Raw genomic sequence first — 16060 nt, forward strand, 5'->3', positions numbered from 1 at the left:
TAGTTTTATTTTTGATAAACGTGTGATTGTTGTGGTTGTCGCAGCAGCAATGAGTCATGAGGGGTTCAACGGAGAGGGGGGGGGGGGGATTTCAGTGTGTGTATAACTTGTCGCATGTGTTGCCTATCGATAAGTGTTTTATCAACAATTTTATGCAATTTATTAACAAATGACGATAATAACTTTGTCGTTCAAACAATTTCGAGAATTTGATATTGATAACGGAGTGTGTGATTATAGTTCTTGACGCGAAACGTTTTTTTTCTTTGTTTCGTTCATTAGTTCGTTCATTTACAGCGAAAAAGCGAAAAAAGGGGTTTTGGCACGTGTGTAAGAGTCATTTGGATTTCCAATGAAATGTGTGCCGTAGTCCCCGGCCACTACTCATTAATGAAATTTCTATCAATTGGTTGGTTGTAATCTTTTTTCCCTTCCAAACAATCGATTGTTATTGTTTCTTTTTCTGTCGTCTGGCGCCCACCAAAAACAATCGAAAAAATAGTCCATTTCAATTACTTCAAATTGATAGTTATATCATATTTCAAATGGATTATAAATTGAATGGACCGAAAGTAATGGCTTTTGCCTACGCATCGCATTCCGAAATTGCTGTAATTTGGCTAATGAATGGCACTGTTACTTTTTGTTTCACTCGTTCATACTCGCCCTCCCCCATATCGAATCAGATTGCATCGATTTGCATGGTACTAATAAGTGTCGATTGCAATGACGATGACGACACACAAATGGGCAACAGCTATATGATCAACCTTCAGCCTGACAAAAACAAACATAATTAACCATTTTTCATATTGTGTCAGTTGCTGTTCGTTGACACATGAGATCTCTCTCGCTTTCTCGCTCTCTCTCGAATTGCCCAATTTCGTGAATTCTCGCTGTCGCATAAAAATCGTGCAATGTAAATTACTTGTGCAAAAAAAAAAAACACATGCAATTTTGATCAGTTAAGCAGGTAATAAAAGACAAACACTTTTTTAAACCAGCAGAAAGGAATTCACGCACGCACAGCGCACACACACACACACACGATTGCCGGGCATTAAAGGATTTGTGCGAACTGTGAACGTGTTTTATTATTGAAAAAGCCCATTTTCACTCGTTCTGTGAAATCGGCCAGAAAAAAAATTCAGCTCTCTCATTATCATACTGCAGCCACTGTTGCTGCTTCGTTAAAAATATGTTTTTTTTTTCTTGCATTTCTCGCTGTTGGACACGATTTCGATCACATATCGGATAGCAATCAGATTTTTGCGTATTGAAACAAATGTTTAATGACGGAAACTGTATCGCACATAATTTATGCGATTATTCAGAGTGAGCGAACGAGAGATTACGCGACTAAATGAGAGTTGAGTGACTTCGCAGGGACATTTCGTGATGCTTATACACACGCATTAGACGTGTATGCTTTGTTATTTTGTTTATAAAATATAAACGTTACCCTAAACAGAGTTCAGTTTTTTTATTGGTTATTTCTAACGCATCGAATTTGGGTTGAATTTTATTTGGATTTTGAATTTCAAGTGGAAATTTAAATTGAATTGAATCGGTAACATAGCATATTTGCCAAAAAGTCATTGATGGCGAAATGTGAAGTGAAGCCAGAGTAGTCGATCGTATGGCTCAAGAGATTCGAAATTGAATTAAGCAAAGAAAAAACAACCAACAGAAGAAAAAGAGAGGGCCCAAGAAGCCGAACAGACAGAAACAGATACCGTAATACACGCAAATAATTGGGTCAACATCGCTCACGATCAATTCATTTGATTTCTTATAATTATTGTATTATATACGGCGTTGAAAAATAACTATGGCGACGCAACTTTAAAAGAATGAACAACGGAGACGAGGCAAGAAAAAAAACATGTAAACGCTGTATTTCAACGTTTTAACTGTTTATGAAGTGTGTTTCTTTGGTTGTCACTCGTCAATGTGAATTATTTGTGATGAAGAATTGCCCGCAAAGAGAAAAAAAAATTGGTGCGTGTGGATAGCGAATGAGCGGGAGCTGGAGCAAGACAGAGAGCGTGAAAATGAAAAAGATAGAGATAATGAGAAAAAAATGGAACACAATTTTATTTGTCGCGCATAAGTGACGAACGCGATAATTGATCATACAGTCACCAGATAAACGCATTTTGAAATAGCCGATGATGGCTTTTTGCCCATAATGCAATTTAATACTATGCTAACAGTAAACTGTGGACCGAACGTTTGCGTACGCACATAGATTAGATGTGTGTGTGTGTGTTTGTGTTTGCGTACATTGGCATAAGTAGCAAGTACCAATTATGTCATCGCCATACGTTTACAACGCACACACACACACACACATTCAGGCCCATTAATAGACCGTACAAAGAGGACAAATGAGGAGAGAATAGAAATAAAAAACTACGCACTGCGTTATTATGATCGAACCAAATTCAAGCCATAAGACTTCGTTTGATTTGCTGCTGATTTCCGTTTTGAAACGACTTCAACCCAAAAACCGTTTGCAAATGCGCGTAGCGCGCTAGACGTAATTTATTGCGAGACGAATTCAAACGAAAGACACAGACACACAAACAGAGAGAAAAAAAAACCATCGAATCCCATGTTCAAATAGCGATGATTTGACGAGAAGATAAGCCAAAGCCATTTGGGTTCTTGTTTCTAATTATTTGCGTCGCCAGTTCAACTCAAGCGCCATTCCAATTTGGGAATCGTTTCAAACAAAAACGAAAATAATTAGCAACGCCGCTGGTTGGAAACTACGAATAGTATCGTTCGCTTCGCTATGATATAAAACAAAAAGCAACGATTCAAACTATCAAACGATATAAAAAAGGAACAAAGAAGATGAACGTCGCGTAATTGAACTGTTTACTTTCTTAAATGAACTTTTTTCCTCTCTCTCTCTCTCTCTCTCTCTCTCTCTCTCTCTCCCTCTCTCTCTCATTCGACGTGTTCGACTGATAAAACACAACGTAATTGAGCGCTAGCGTAAATGGCAAAAGAACAAATGGTTTAATTGAATTTTTCGGTATGAGCCCGATTCTCGGTCTTGTCGTCATGCTTATTGAATTACGACGGCGACGACGATGATGATGATGATGAAGAAAATCGAACCCAGAAAAAATAATAAGATATACAATATCGTAAATCGTAGGCGCGATATGACCGTGCATTTGCATACAAAAATGAAACGCAGCAAACAATTACCATTCATTTTATACGGTCGTTGTATTTTTCATCTATTCACATCGGTTTCTGTGTTTGTTTCTTTGTTTATTTTTCCTCTCTCAATGTACGTTGTGTGTCGCTGATCGAGAGAGAGAGAGAGAGAGAGAGAGAGAGAGATCGTGCGTTTTTCACACAATCAATTTCAATGAACAAAATCGTTTTGTTTTTAATGGGCAATACGTCATATCAGTAAATAATTAACCCGAAAATTCAATAATAACAATAAGAAGAAATGAAATCGAAAAAAAACAGCGTAAGTAAATAAGAACCATACGCAAAAAATAAAACATAATAATATTGACGGCGCTGTGTAAATTGTATCTTAATTAAGCCCATAAGTGATACATGTGTTGAAGATCGAAAAAAAACGGCTCAAGTTCATTCTCTCCGATCGATGTAAGCGCACTCCGCTCCGAAAACTTGCACAACAAAAGGAACAACACGAACAACGACACAAGAAAAAACAATTACATATTTTTATTTAAAGTGGCTAGCTGACGACATCACTGCAACTACTTGTGTCGCTCTCTTGCTTCGTCACTACACCACACTCTCGTGTTAATTGGTGCTCAATTTTATTGCGTGTGCCCATATTTCGACTAAACGTCTGTGTTTATGAGCCAGTGTACTCATATAAGAAACACACAAGCGCTTTCTTCCTGGCACAACAGACGTCAAACAAAGAATTATGGAACAAAAAATTGCCGCATTTTCTATGCCATCACTTTTTGTTACACACAAAGTCTTTGTCTTTGAGACCAACACGCTTAATAGTTTCCAGAGCAAGGAATATTTTAAAATATGGAATATTTTCGCAAACAAAAGTGGAATATTTCCGCGGTGGTATCAAAAGATTCCATAACATATCCAACGGTACACTAATAACATATCTTTAATCATTGCCATTTGTTTTCTTTTTGTGCCAATAAATGAAACGTTTTTTTTTGTCACCAAATTCTTCCAAAAAATTTCAATATCAAACGTGTGTCTAATGAAGTGAAAACACATATTTATTTACACGTAACATTCTTTTTCAACTCATTTCAATGCTGAATTTGAACGAAAAATACCGTTCATTTCCTTTTGTTTATTGGAGACGGAATTGATTGCAAACGATACACGTTTTAATAAAGTTGAAAATATTTTAATGGAGTCAACTTTGTTGGAAACAACATGCAAAAATCCACCGACCCACCGACCAACCAACCGTTCGATCGGTTTGAATTGAACAGAATATGGGAGTTAGAAGTCGTGCACACAGCTGATGAATTTTTAGTTTTAAAAGAAGAAAAACAACGAGAACAAGAATAGAGAAAACACAGCCAGCTGAAACAACACAATTGAAAACCGTATTGGACGCATGACTAAAGTGCTTGCACAGAGCCGCGGGGCACACCAAACGAATATGGTTCAATTAAATTAATTTTTTTCTTGATAACATCCAATTGAATGCACAAGACGATGTGTGTTCGGACGAGTGTGATAGATAGAATAAGATGTATCATTCGATGGCATCAAAGTGTCGATCACATCATAATCGGTCGGGGCTTATTTTTTTTGCTGTTGTTGCTACTTAAATGGCGATGGATGCCGGCGTGGATATGTTAAAATGTTTGCCCTCGACACACTCATTCGATTACTCAGACCGAAAATCACACATAAACACACGCACTGCCAATTTAAAAATTAACATACGAAGCCCATTCACACGATCGATGAGCAATTAACGTGTGTAGCAGAAAAGCACGTACAAAATATATTCTCGCACCATTTCAAAATATCCTGCAAAATTTCTGTTTGGCAAACGTTTTTACACAGCATCATTGTAATTCATTTACTTTAGCAATTTAATTTACTTGATGACGACTTTATGGAGTCTATCAAATCAACTCGGTTCGGTTAATGAAAAAGAATTTTTTTCGATTATAAGAGAACTTTGATGAAGTGTGAGAACGAGACAAGAAGGAGAAAGAGAGACTGAAAAGAAGCGAAAAATAAAAATGAATATACGGATTTGCTGACACGCGTCCCTAAAAAACGACCATTTACATTTTTTTGCTGTTGCCAATAGAGTGTTAAATTTCGATTAAGAACGGTAAACAACAACAAAGCCAAATGCTGATTTTCTTGTTACGCCAGTCACATGGGCGCTCGTTCTTATGTGTTTTTTTTTTTGCAGAAACGGCAGTAACGTTCACAAGCGTCCTATTGTGTGAATCGACGTCACACTTACTAACATATATACAGAAAATCATATTTCGTTTATACACACTAAATGTCAGTTGATTGCTTTTTTTCACGATATTTCCATGCTTGAATTGTTAAAGATTTTTCCTTGGAATGAATATATTTTTTATACTATTATTGTTATTAATGTAATAATTTTATGTAGTGGATTTGTGTTGTGGTTGTTGTTCTTTTTCACTTGAGAAAATGTTATTCATTGCTGCTTTGGATTTTTCATTCGTTTGCACAGTAGCAGCAGCAGCCGCAGCAGCAGCAATAGCAGTAGCAAAAGTAACGACTGCCGATCATAACAAACGTCATCCGATTAATTTCAATGAAATATGCAAAATGTTATTTTCTTTGGTAGCATGATAATCGGTTGCTTAGATTATCGCGTCATATGCTACTGTTTCGCACGTTTCGACACACACGGCATAGGCAAAGTCAAATGTGCGCCTGAGAGAAAGAGTTGGGGAGAATTTTACACACGCACACACATACACTCACTCACTAGGTTTTTTTTCTTACAATTTTCATAGACAGAGAGCGTAGAGCATAGAGTGCAATTGGCAATGAAAACAAAGGCCAAGAACTGACAAAGCAACATCAAGCACCATCTCACACATAAACACATGGCACTAATTCGTTGTGTATTCGCTGGGTCTGGTCGTTGAAAATCCAATCATTGATATGTCGATCAAAATCGCTCGTATTTTTTCGCTTACGAACAATGGGCAACTGATAACATCAAACGAGATAAAACTTCCAAAATTGCGGTTCGAACCGAATTTTGTTTTTATTTTCCGACAAGCTGACACACTTAAATCCCATTCGAAACGCTTTCAACGACTCGATGCCACTTGAAAAACGCAGAGAGACAGAAGCAGAACACTCACATTTGATTTTTATCACAACAACTTGAATTTCAAACAATCAGAAATAATATACAAAAAAATGTTACAATTCACGTTTTCTTCGCGAATTTTCATTGATTAACTTTTTTGTTTTGAACTCAAACTTCTTCTTCTTCTTCGGAAAAGTTTATTTTTTGTTACATTCACAGATGTGAATTTGATTGAGTGAAACTTTTTTCATCGAAATCAATATCGCGAAAATAGTTCGTATTCAACAACACAACACAAAAAAGCAAAATTTTTATGAAAAAAAAAGTGTTGCGCGGCACACGAACAAATCTACACAACACGTTCGATCACCATAAAGTCATTTTGATTACTGACGTTGTTGTGTTTTTTGTTTTCTCTCTCTCTCTCTCTGTATTATTAATTAAGGAGCAATAACAATAATCGAGCATAAGGAAAACGAAGACGCTGTGTGTGACGGAATGAGTTAAACTCACACGAGTGAACGAGACGTGTACACAGTTCGAGCCAAAAAAAGCAGCACAAAAAAAAAAGCGAAAACGATATTTCAACTCTCGAACTGGCTGATGAATATAACAAGCTGTTCGGTGAACGAGTGTATGTGGAGTAGTTGTGTGTGTGCGTGATGTTTTTTTCCCTTTCTTTTGGTGTGTGATTTTATATTTTATTGTTGTTGTGCGGTTTATTTTTCTATTGCGCTGTTTTTATTGACGTTAAACTGCTAAATATATTCGTATTATTATGGCGATATTTAGCACACATCCGTGCAGCAGCAGTAGCACTAGTAGTCGCCACAGAAAAAAAACAATATTTTTGAATAAATCCAGTGTATCGTTTTAGGTTTTCTTTGAAATAGTTTTGGTTTCTTTTTGTTCTATGCACGAATATAGCGTTTTCTCGTGAAAGAGTGCGTACGAAAGAGCAAGAGAATGGATAAAAAGGAACAGTGAGCAGGTCGAAAAAAATAGCATGTATTTGTGTCTAGATCGTACTTCTTTGACCGTTTACGATTATTTTTTTCAGCCTTTTCGCGGTTGTTGTTGTATAGTTCAAAACACACATGCATCGAACGATTCCTTGTGTGCACGAGCGAGCGTGTGAGTAAAGCAAAAATGCGGCGTGTGTCATTCCATCATATGATTGTCGACGTTTTTAATATTTTCCATCAAATACACGGATGGAGTTTATTTGCTTATTCAAAATCGTGCATAAATAAAAACGTTTCGTACTGCCTCAACAAAGGTGGCGGCAGCGGCGGAGACGGAGGCGACGGAGTTACGACCGATTTTCCCCGAATCAGAACGAAATGAAAATGAAAATGCATGCATTTATTTTCATTGAAGAAGAAGAGAAATAAACCAATTCATATACACAAATGAGCTCACATGTGGTGAAAAGGCAAATTCACATGCACATGTAGGCAAATCGATAGCTCGGTTAATAATAGCGAATAAAAAGAAGAATAACAGTTAGCATTTATTGGTTTTCAATATTTCATTAGTCATCGTCGAGAATCAAATGATTAGAACACGCGCGTCGACTACAAACAAACATCAATATTTGAAACGACAAAATGAGCTTGTTGTAACACGTTTGTTTCTGTTTGCAAAGGTGAAACTATGGCAAAGTAAATTGATGCGTATCCATACAAACCGACTGAACATGAAAGTTTTTTTTTATTCCCTCGTTTGAACATTTTTTCTACCTCAATTTTTTGTTTAGTTTTTATGCATTAGCTAATCTATCACTTTCGATTGCTAATGATGATTCATGCAGACGATTTCGTGATATGGTCACCGCGACAGCGACGACGTCGTCGTAACATTGACCATCATCAATTAAAAATGGCATTAAATTAGAAAACTCATTTCGTGTGTTTCTATTTATTTATTTATATTTTTTTTTTCCTTTGTACAAATGCCAGTTTTCTCTCCTTTGATGAATGAATAATAAATGTATATGATGATTCTGGGCAATAATTTTTTGAAATATAAGTGAATTTTATTCAAATTGATTGTTATTAAAATGATGAGAAAGAGAGAGAGAGAGAAAACGCGTCATTTAAATGCGAACCATAAACGCAAACCCGTTGAATATTGATGCCATATAAATATAAATATGACAATAACTGACTGAAGACAGAGAGAAAGAAAGAAAAAAGAAGCGAAATGTGTGTAGCTGCGCTATGGTAAGGTGCAAAAATACTTCCGTCATTTGAATAAAGGCGGCGAACACGTTGCTGCACAAGCGACAACAAATTTCAACGTGAATAATAATAAATTTTCGACATCAAGCTTGTTCGTAGACACACAGTGTGCCAAACAAGAGAAAAAAAAGGAATCTGTTACTATGAATTAAAATGAAATGTGTATTAGTTATTGTGTGACGGGCGCGCTTTTACAATCGGATCATTTTTAAGACCGAACGCGCGCACACACACACACACACACACATCTGGTCGTGTGCTGTGTGATTCTAAACAAATGATCAATTCGCTTGGCACCAGCAACAATGTGTGATGTGTGCAGCACGATTTCGGTCAAAACAAGAAACTGATTAACGCGGTGCTTGTTTTCAAGTTCGCCACGATTTTTTGAGATTAGGCTCTCTTTTTTTTCTGTCGGTCGGTCGTTTGTCGACATAAACTTGAACCAATTTGATTACGAAATATCACACACACACACTACGACGATTTTGGCATATTTTTGGCGTGGGATTTAGAATCAATCGCGTCACATCTAATTGTGCACTCATGCTGCGGTACTGACATTGTGTGGAGTTTCTTTTGCTTTTTTTTTTTCTTTGATGTTGTTTGATTTGTTTAATAAAGGTGTGAACTTTACGGCGCAAACAAATTGAAGCTATAAAATAAGGGGTAAATAGCGCAACATTACCTACAACGGAAACAAAACGTTTTAAAATTTTTGATTTGTTTTCGCTTCTTTTGTTTCATTTTACATTGAAAACAAACAAGCACACATTTAGCAACGACTAGACGACGATGACAGCCCGGAACCAAAGACGGAGAGGGAGGGGGGAAAGAGCGTCAAATGGAAACAAATCCATCTAATCTGAAGTCTCAAGCACAGTGAGATAGGCTATTGTGATGCTAAAGGCCATTGCAAAGCAATGACAAATTCGGATGTCGATTCCAAGTAACCATGAAATTCAGACGTTTAACAATCGAATATAAACGTATCGTATTCGTTCTTTCGGTCTGACTCGTCGTCGTCGTCGATGTCTCGTTGTTTTTTTTTCTGTGTCTTTTGGCCAATTTCAGCACCACTAATGATATCATCAAACGATGCTGTGTGTGCGCGACGCGATAATAGATTGCGTTCCCAGGCCGCAATTTCAAACCCAACGACTGTCGTTATCTCGCATTTAGTCCGAGACATTTAATCAACTGTGGCTTAGTTTTAGATGCTAGAATGAGAAAAAGCACCAAAGTTACAAATTGGTGAACAAGAGCTAGAGGGAGAGAGCAAGCTAAAAGGAAGAGACTAAGAAATTGACCGCCAATTGGATTTCTTATCAAATGAACCAAGCCAAGGGAATGATGTCGCAACATCATGTCGGAAGTTCCCAAATTTTTGTAGAGAGCAAAAAAAAACGAGCGGAAAATTCTCCAAAAATGAAATGAAAAACACACACAGAGACACCACGTACGTCTGTGAGAATGTGAGGCTGTGGCCCACTGTAATATGGACTGCTGCTCCATTGTTCCCGTTCATTTAATTGCGCTTTCTTTTCTAATCGTCTTTGATTCTATCGTCATATCTTGCGTGCCTGTTCACTGTACCACAGAGAATGAAAAAAAAGAAGAACAGAAACAAAAATGGGAGAGTTTGGTCACACATTGTTGCTCTCCTAAACGACTAAAATGACGGAACATTTCAGAAACTAATTTATTTAATTACATGTAGAGAACTGCGCTTTCGGTGAAGCGCGGCTCATCATTGATTTTTGTGTGTGTGTGTGTGTGTGTGTGTGTGTGTATTTCAAACGCAGAAAAAAAAACTATAAAATAAAGACAGAGCAGGAGAGAGAGAAAGAGAGAAAGAATATATCCCGTTGCAAAAGAACACTGATATCAATGTTTGAATTGGCCATACAATTACATTCCGTTTTAAATGAAAGCTTGGGAAAAACCGCTGCGATTTTCTTACGAAATTAAAAATCGAGCGCGCCACGAAGAACGAAATGAGCGAATAAGATCGAAATTGACAACAATGATGCACACTAATTGCAACCGAATAAAAATAAATCACAAAGTTGAATTTCATTAGAAGAGCAACAACAGCCGGCGAAACAGCGACGCGCAAAAACCAACCGAGAATTGTTCATTTAGAATATGTTCGAAGTCAAGTTGAGAAGGAAAAACTGACTTTGAAAACCGTCATAAAAATAGCCAATCAATCCTCGTTAAGAAAGAAAAAGAATAAGCGAAGAAAAAAAGCAAAGAACTGAACGGCTAAAATGCCAATATAAAAATAGTTACGATCACGATTCCGTTCGTTTGCACGACGACGACAACGACGGTGTAATTTCCAAAATGTTCACTATTTAATTCGTTTTCTCTCACCAGTTTGTATCTTGTTATTTGTCAATATTCTTCGCTTGCTTTGATAAATGGACAATTCGCGCACCATCAACATAACCGATTTTGCTGTTATGGTCGAGTGAACGCCGATGAAATATGCGTAACGAATCTGGATCAAACCATAGACATTGGACAATGAATTCTTCACTACATTTTTTTCTACTTCTTCCTCAATTTTGTCTTGGGAAGCGAACGATTCAAAAGAAAAAAACAGAGTTCCCATACGAAAGAAAAAATGATAACATATAGATATTCGATGCAATTGTTTTCTAATTTTCTTCGGTGCACGCACACTTTAGGATTTTTCTGGTACACAAAAAAAACGTATTTATAAATTCCCATCAGTTGTGTATGTGTCTGATGAAAACATCAAAATCAGTAGAAAGAAGGAATCAACAAAACAATCATTTTGTTTATTATCATCGGTGTGCGATCGTCACACGGTTCGTTCCATCCATCCAATGGTTTGTTATTAAAAAAACCTCACGCGGCGGCGGCAGCGGCATTATTCCGAAACGAAACAACATGTGTAATTGTTTTCACGATGTTTTGTGGTTGTTGTTGATATTGCGAAATTTGTCGAAATCGAGGAAATAATTAGCGACAAATCGATCGTCGGCAATGATAAGGTTCGGTCGTTATCAGGTGTTTTTTTTTGTGTATGTTGTGCACAATGTGTTTTATAATTGCCATTTTCCTTGAGTATAAGTTTTTTTTTGTTAAGTGGCCTAAGAGTGCGCTCATTTGATTCTAGGCGGGCGAATAACATGCACAACAAATCGATTAAATATGGAAACAATGAGTCATAGGTGGTTTTATGATGTGAACGTGTTCATGATCGATACCACAGCAACAACAACATTAACGATGAACAAACTGGACAAATGACTTGACATTGCCACTTAATGATGATATAAGTCGTTGCTACTTCTCTTTTTTTCTGCAATGTGTGTTTATTTCAAAATGGACAGACGTTGAGTGCGCTTGAAAAAAAAACAGGCTCTGCTGTGGCTTACTAATAATGTGACATGCGAATGTTTTTTTTCTCTTCTTCGAGAAACAAAAAAAAAACCATGTAGAAATTTGTAAATTTTTTCCTGTTCATACGAGTCGTCGATTTGATATGCAAGAAACATAATTTGCGGCAAAAACCTAATGACCAAAGCCATGAGCATTAATCGGTAATCATACACGCACATAGGAACATATGTGACAAACTGAGATTGCGTCGTGATTTCTTTGACGACGAGCAACTGGGCAACACCATCACCACAGCCGTTGTTGCGACGGAGCATGCGGAACATCAACATACTTAAACCACAATAATCTATGAATTTTTATCTCGGTAATAAATAAGTGAGAGCGTAAACTGACGACGGCAATGGCAGCGACAACAACACACGCTGCTGGACACAGAACAGAAACAATGAAATCATAACCAGGCGCGAGAGTGAAGGAGTGTACGTGAATGAAAAATCAAATAAATAAAGTGCTTAGTGTCACACACGAACGTGTACGTTTATTATATTTGATTCTTTCTCTTTCTTTCCTTGCAAAACTATAGTTATAGAGTATACTCGAAAACCGATGACGACGATCACAGCGAAACGACGATGTGACCTACTCGATTTCAACAGTGTTGGTAATTCAATTTTGCCGATGATTCACGATTTCATGCATCATTTAAATATAAAACACATTAACGATTGTTGTCACACAATCGACCCATTAAATCCCGTTTTGATTTTTTTTTTTTGGACTTGGAATTATTCAGTTTGTGATCACAAACGGTTTTTGGTTTTTCAAGTGCTGCTCAGGCCTACGCCAACTAAATGCTTTGGCCATTGATTCGTCATGTGCGTGTGTCAATTTCATAAGGACTTGGATTTTTGACGTAAATCATTGAACTAGATCCAGTTAAGTTCTGATGTGTATTTATTCTTTTTTGTTCTCAACAAATTTTGATATGTTTTTCGATTGAAATAGTGTGTGTGTGTGTGTGTGTGTGTGTGTGTGTGTGTGTGTGTGTGTGGCCGCGATGAAGGGCATATGTCGTGTGATCTCGTATCATAATAAATATCTATTTCTGACGCGCGCGCGCGCCCGCGCATCAAATTAATAACATGTTCGACGGGGGACAAACAATAATGCGCTCCCGCTGCTGCCGATGATGATGATGTTGGAAGAAAACCAGTTTTCAAGCGCGAACCGCACACGGAAAGTGAAAATCAGTCTTTCTCTTTCTCATTTGCGATTATAATAAAAAACACCATGATTTTGTACACGGGATCGAACATTTCATTAGTAAACTTTTCTGCGGATGCTGCTGTTGCTGTTGCTTAACCTCTTAAGGCTATACCGGTTTTTTTCGATTCCGTGCGACCAGCGTGCGAACAACAATCATTCTAACAGTTCATTTACTGTAATAACGATTCAGTTAGTTTTCGGATTCAGTTCGATATTGCAATGGCATTGTGTCTGTTATACAAATGGGGAGAAAAAATTGCGTCGATACAGAGCGAAGCGAGATCGATTAAGACGAACGAGAACAGCGCGATATCGATGTGAAAGAAGAGTTACAGAGATAGACACGAGGAAAATCCGTTCTCATGTAACATGGAATCGTCGTCGTCGTCGTCGCCTACTCTGCCGTTGTTCGATAATCAAGTCGTTTTGTCCGATTTTAGACATTTATACTCCATTTTCACAGCATCTATGAAGAACGTTGTGCTTTCGTGATATAATTCGGCTAATAAATACTTTCATAGCACGTACGATCTCATGCCACAAAAACGGTTATCGTCGTCGTTGTCATCATTGACCATTGAGTCGTTTAAATCTTGCACAAGATTATTCTCAGTTGTGAAATGTGAGCTGGATTTTGCACTTGACTACTTTTTTTCTAAACTAGAAGACGAAGTGATACAGAGCGATAGTGAGCTTTTCATAGTGCAACGACCAAATGGTCACTCATCAATCACCGATGAAACGTATCTCATTTATCACCGGCGCTCTCGCCTCTCGGGAAATTCGCCCCCAAAAATTCAGCCGTGATTAGTGTAACTCTTGAAAACTCTCTGATAAAAATGACGACAATCTAAAAACAAACTTAAATCAAATCTGTCTGTCAACAGCAGCAGAAAAAGGAAGAAGATTCTTCACATTAACTTTCGATATAAAAGACAATCTTTCTTCATCTTTACTTACACACACACACACACTACTCTGCAGAGATAATCCAAAGTGATATTCTCATATTCTCGCATTACCAAGAGCAGCGAGAATAATTGCAATGACAAAACTCGTTTAAACAGCAATAATTGCTCATTGTTCTGCGAACCATCTAACCAGTAAGAATTTTGCACGCCACAATGAATTACAATTGAAATGTCTTCATATCCAAAATATACTGTATAGCTGCGATGGATGATATAGGTAGGGTGCGCGATAGCATCTTATGTTTTGTACTGGTTTTGTGTATGTGGCAACAAAATGCCCGTTTAATCCCTTCGAATATGTACGGTCCACACAAATACACACATACACACACGGCAGGCACCTCACTCACGGTCAGTGAAATCAGCATGAATATATATTGTAATTTCATTGCCATTGTTCGGCTCTCATTCGACGAATATTAATTGAAAGCAAACAAAATTCTTTTGTTTCACCAAGTTCAATGCTCGGTTATTTCGTTTAAAAATGGATTGGTATTTCGGCGGAACTCTCGGTCGACGTGTGTGATTGTATGAAGATTATCAAATGATTGAAAAATTGATGCGATCGGACTTTGCACCGACCAATTTTTGCCTAGTTCAAGGTAAGAGTGTGAATTTTTTTATCATTTCATGCAACGGACTTATGCATCAATTGAGATTATTATGACATGACATTCATAAGAGAAAAGATAGCTAATTTAATGTCACTCATTACAAAACTACGCTGTACCTATTTGACATATGATTTCGTTAATTACGCGTAATTTGCAAGTGTAGATTACCCTTTCAGTGACATTATTTGTCAGCCTCACATCGTTTCTGTGTTTTTTTTTATATATCTATATAGGAAGAATTATCACGTTTATTTAACTTGTCAATTCCTTCTATGAGCACAATGATAAAATAACTAGCTATTACACAAGCAAACAACAAAACATCAAACGAAGCGCTGTGCCCGCACACACAGTTTTAATAACGAAAATGTTGCGCTTTTTCGCATACAAACGGATTTTTCTCATTCATAAGCCGTTTGAAGCTTTGTTTCGTTCAAACCGAACGACCTTCATTGATCGTTGACTTCACAATTTTTATCACTTATGAAATCAATTTATCCGCAATTTCACAAAATGTTTGTCAACACACATTTTTCGGTGCAAATTTATTGACAATAATAAAAACACATTACCAAACCTGAATCGAATTTCGAGTTCATCGCGAGAAGAATATTGCACAAGACACTTACCTAAAAAGATAAAAGAAGAAAATTTTGATTAGTTTTGAGTTTTTTTTTAACGGGTTTCGATTGAATTTTAAAATTGAACATTTTAATCCTCAGAACTAAAATTTTTCAAACATTCATTGTAACATGGGAATTGTTGTACTTTTTTCAATTCCATTGGATGTTTTCGTATTCAAAATACAAAGTTTTACTTTTTTTTTCTCAAATGAAACTTTGAAAAATGAATTTGTTTGGTTTTCTCGAATGGTTTCTGTCCATGTCAAAAGCATTGTTTTGTACCGTGAAGCGTAAAAAAAAGTCGAAAAAATGAATGGTATTGGATTAAATGATCGAGTCATTTGTTGAAATTAGACGCAATATAAAATTGACATCATGGCGTGAGAAGATAAATCGATTCATCGGCACAGAAAAAAAATGTACGGATCAAAATGTCAAAAGTGGCTTTTCGATGACGAAATACTATAAATCCAAACATGATGCGATATTAGCTAATAAAGCATTTTTAGACATTTCGGCATGAGTAAAACGTTGATGGTTTCACATCTTAGCTAATCGAGCTATATTTGCAATTGCTCATTTGATTCGCATCACCTTTGAATAACCGCAACAATAACACTGAAAGAAAAAAACGTTCAGAATCATGATT

At 36.9% G+C, this 16060-nt stretch overlaps 1 protein-coding gene across 13 annotated transcripts in view; it reads right to left on the minus strand.

The window, feature by feature from the left end:
* Positions 1–16060, minus strand: part of LOC129575323 (MOB kinase activator-like 2) — a 108101-nt gene that overhangs the window by 4921 nt on the left and 87120 nt on the right. Inside the window, exon 1 of one of the 13 annotated variants that reach the window (XM_055458700.1) lies at positions 6369–6702. The exons of the other annotated variants lie outside the window; for them this stretch is intronic. The gene's annotated coding sequence lies outside the window, so the exon portion shown is untranslated. Of the gene's footprint in view, positions 1–6368; positions 6703–16060 lie in introns of those variants that run through there. 13 annotated transcript variants of the gene reach the window in all.

Source organism: Sitodiplosis mosellana, unplaced genomic scaffold, assembly GCF_009176505.1.
Source record: "Sitodiplosis mosellana isolate CC-2019 unplaced genomic scaffold, AAFC_SMos_1.0 Smas_scaffold_6166, whole genome shotgun sequence".
Lineage (NCBI taxonomy): Eukaryota > Metazoa > Arthropoda > Insecta > Diptera > Cecidomyiidae > Sitodiplosis > Sitodiplosis mosellana.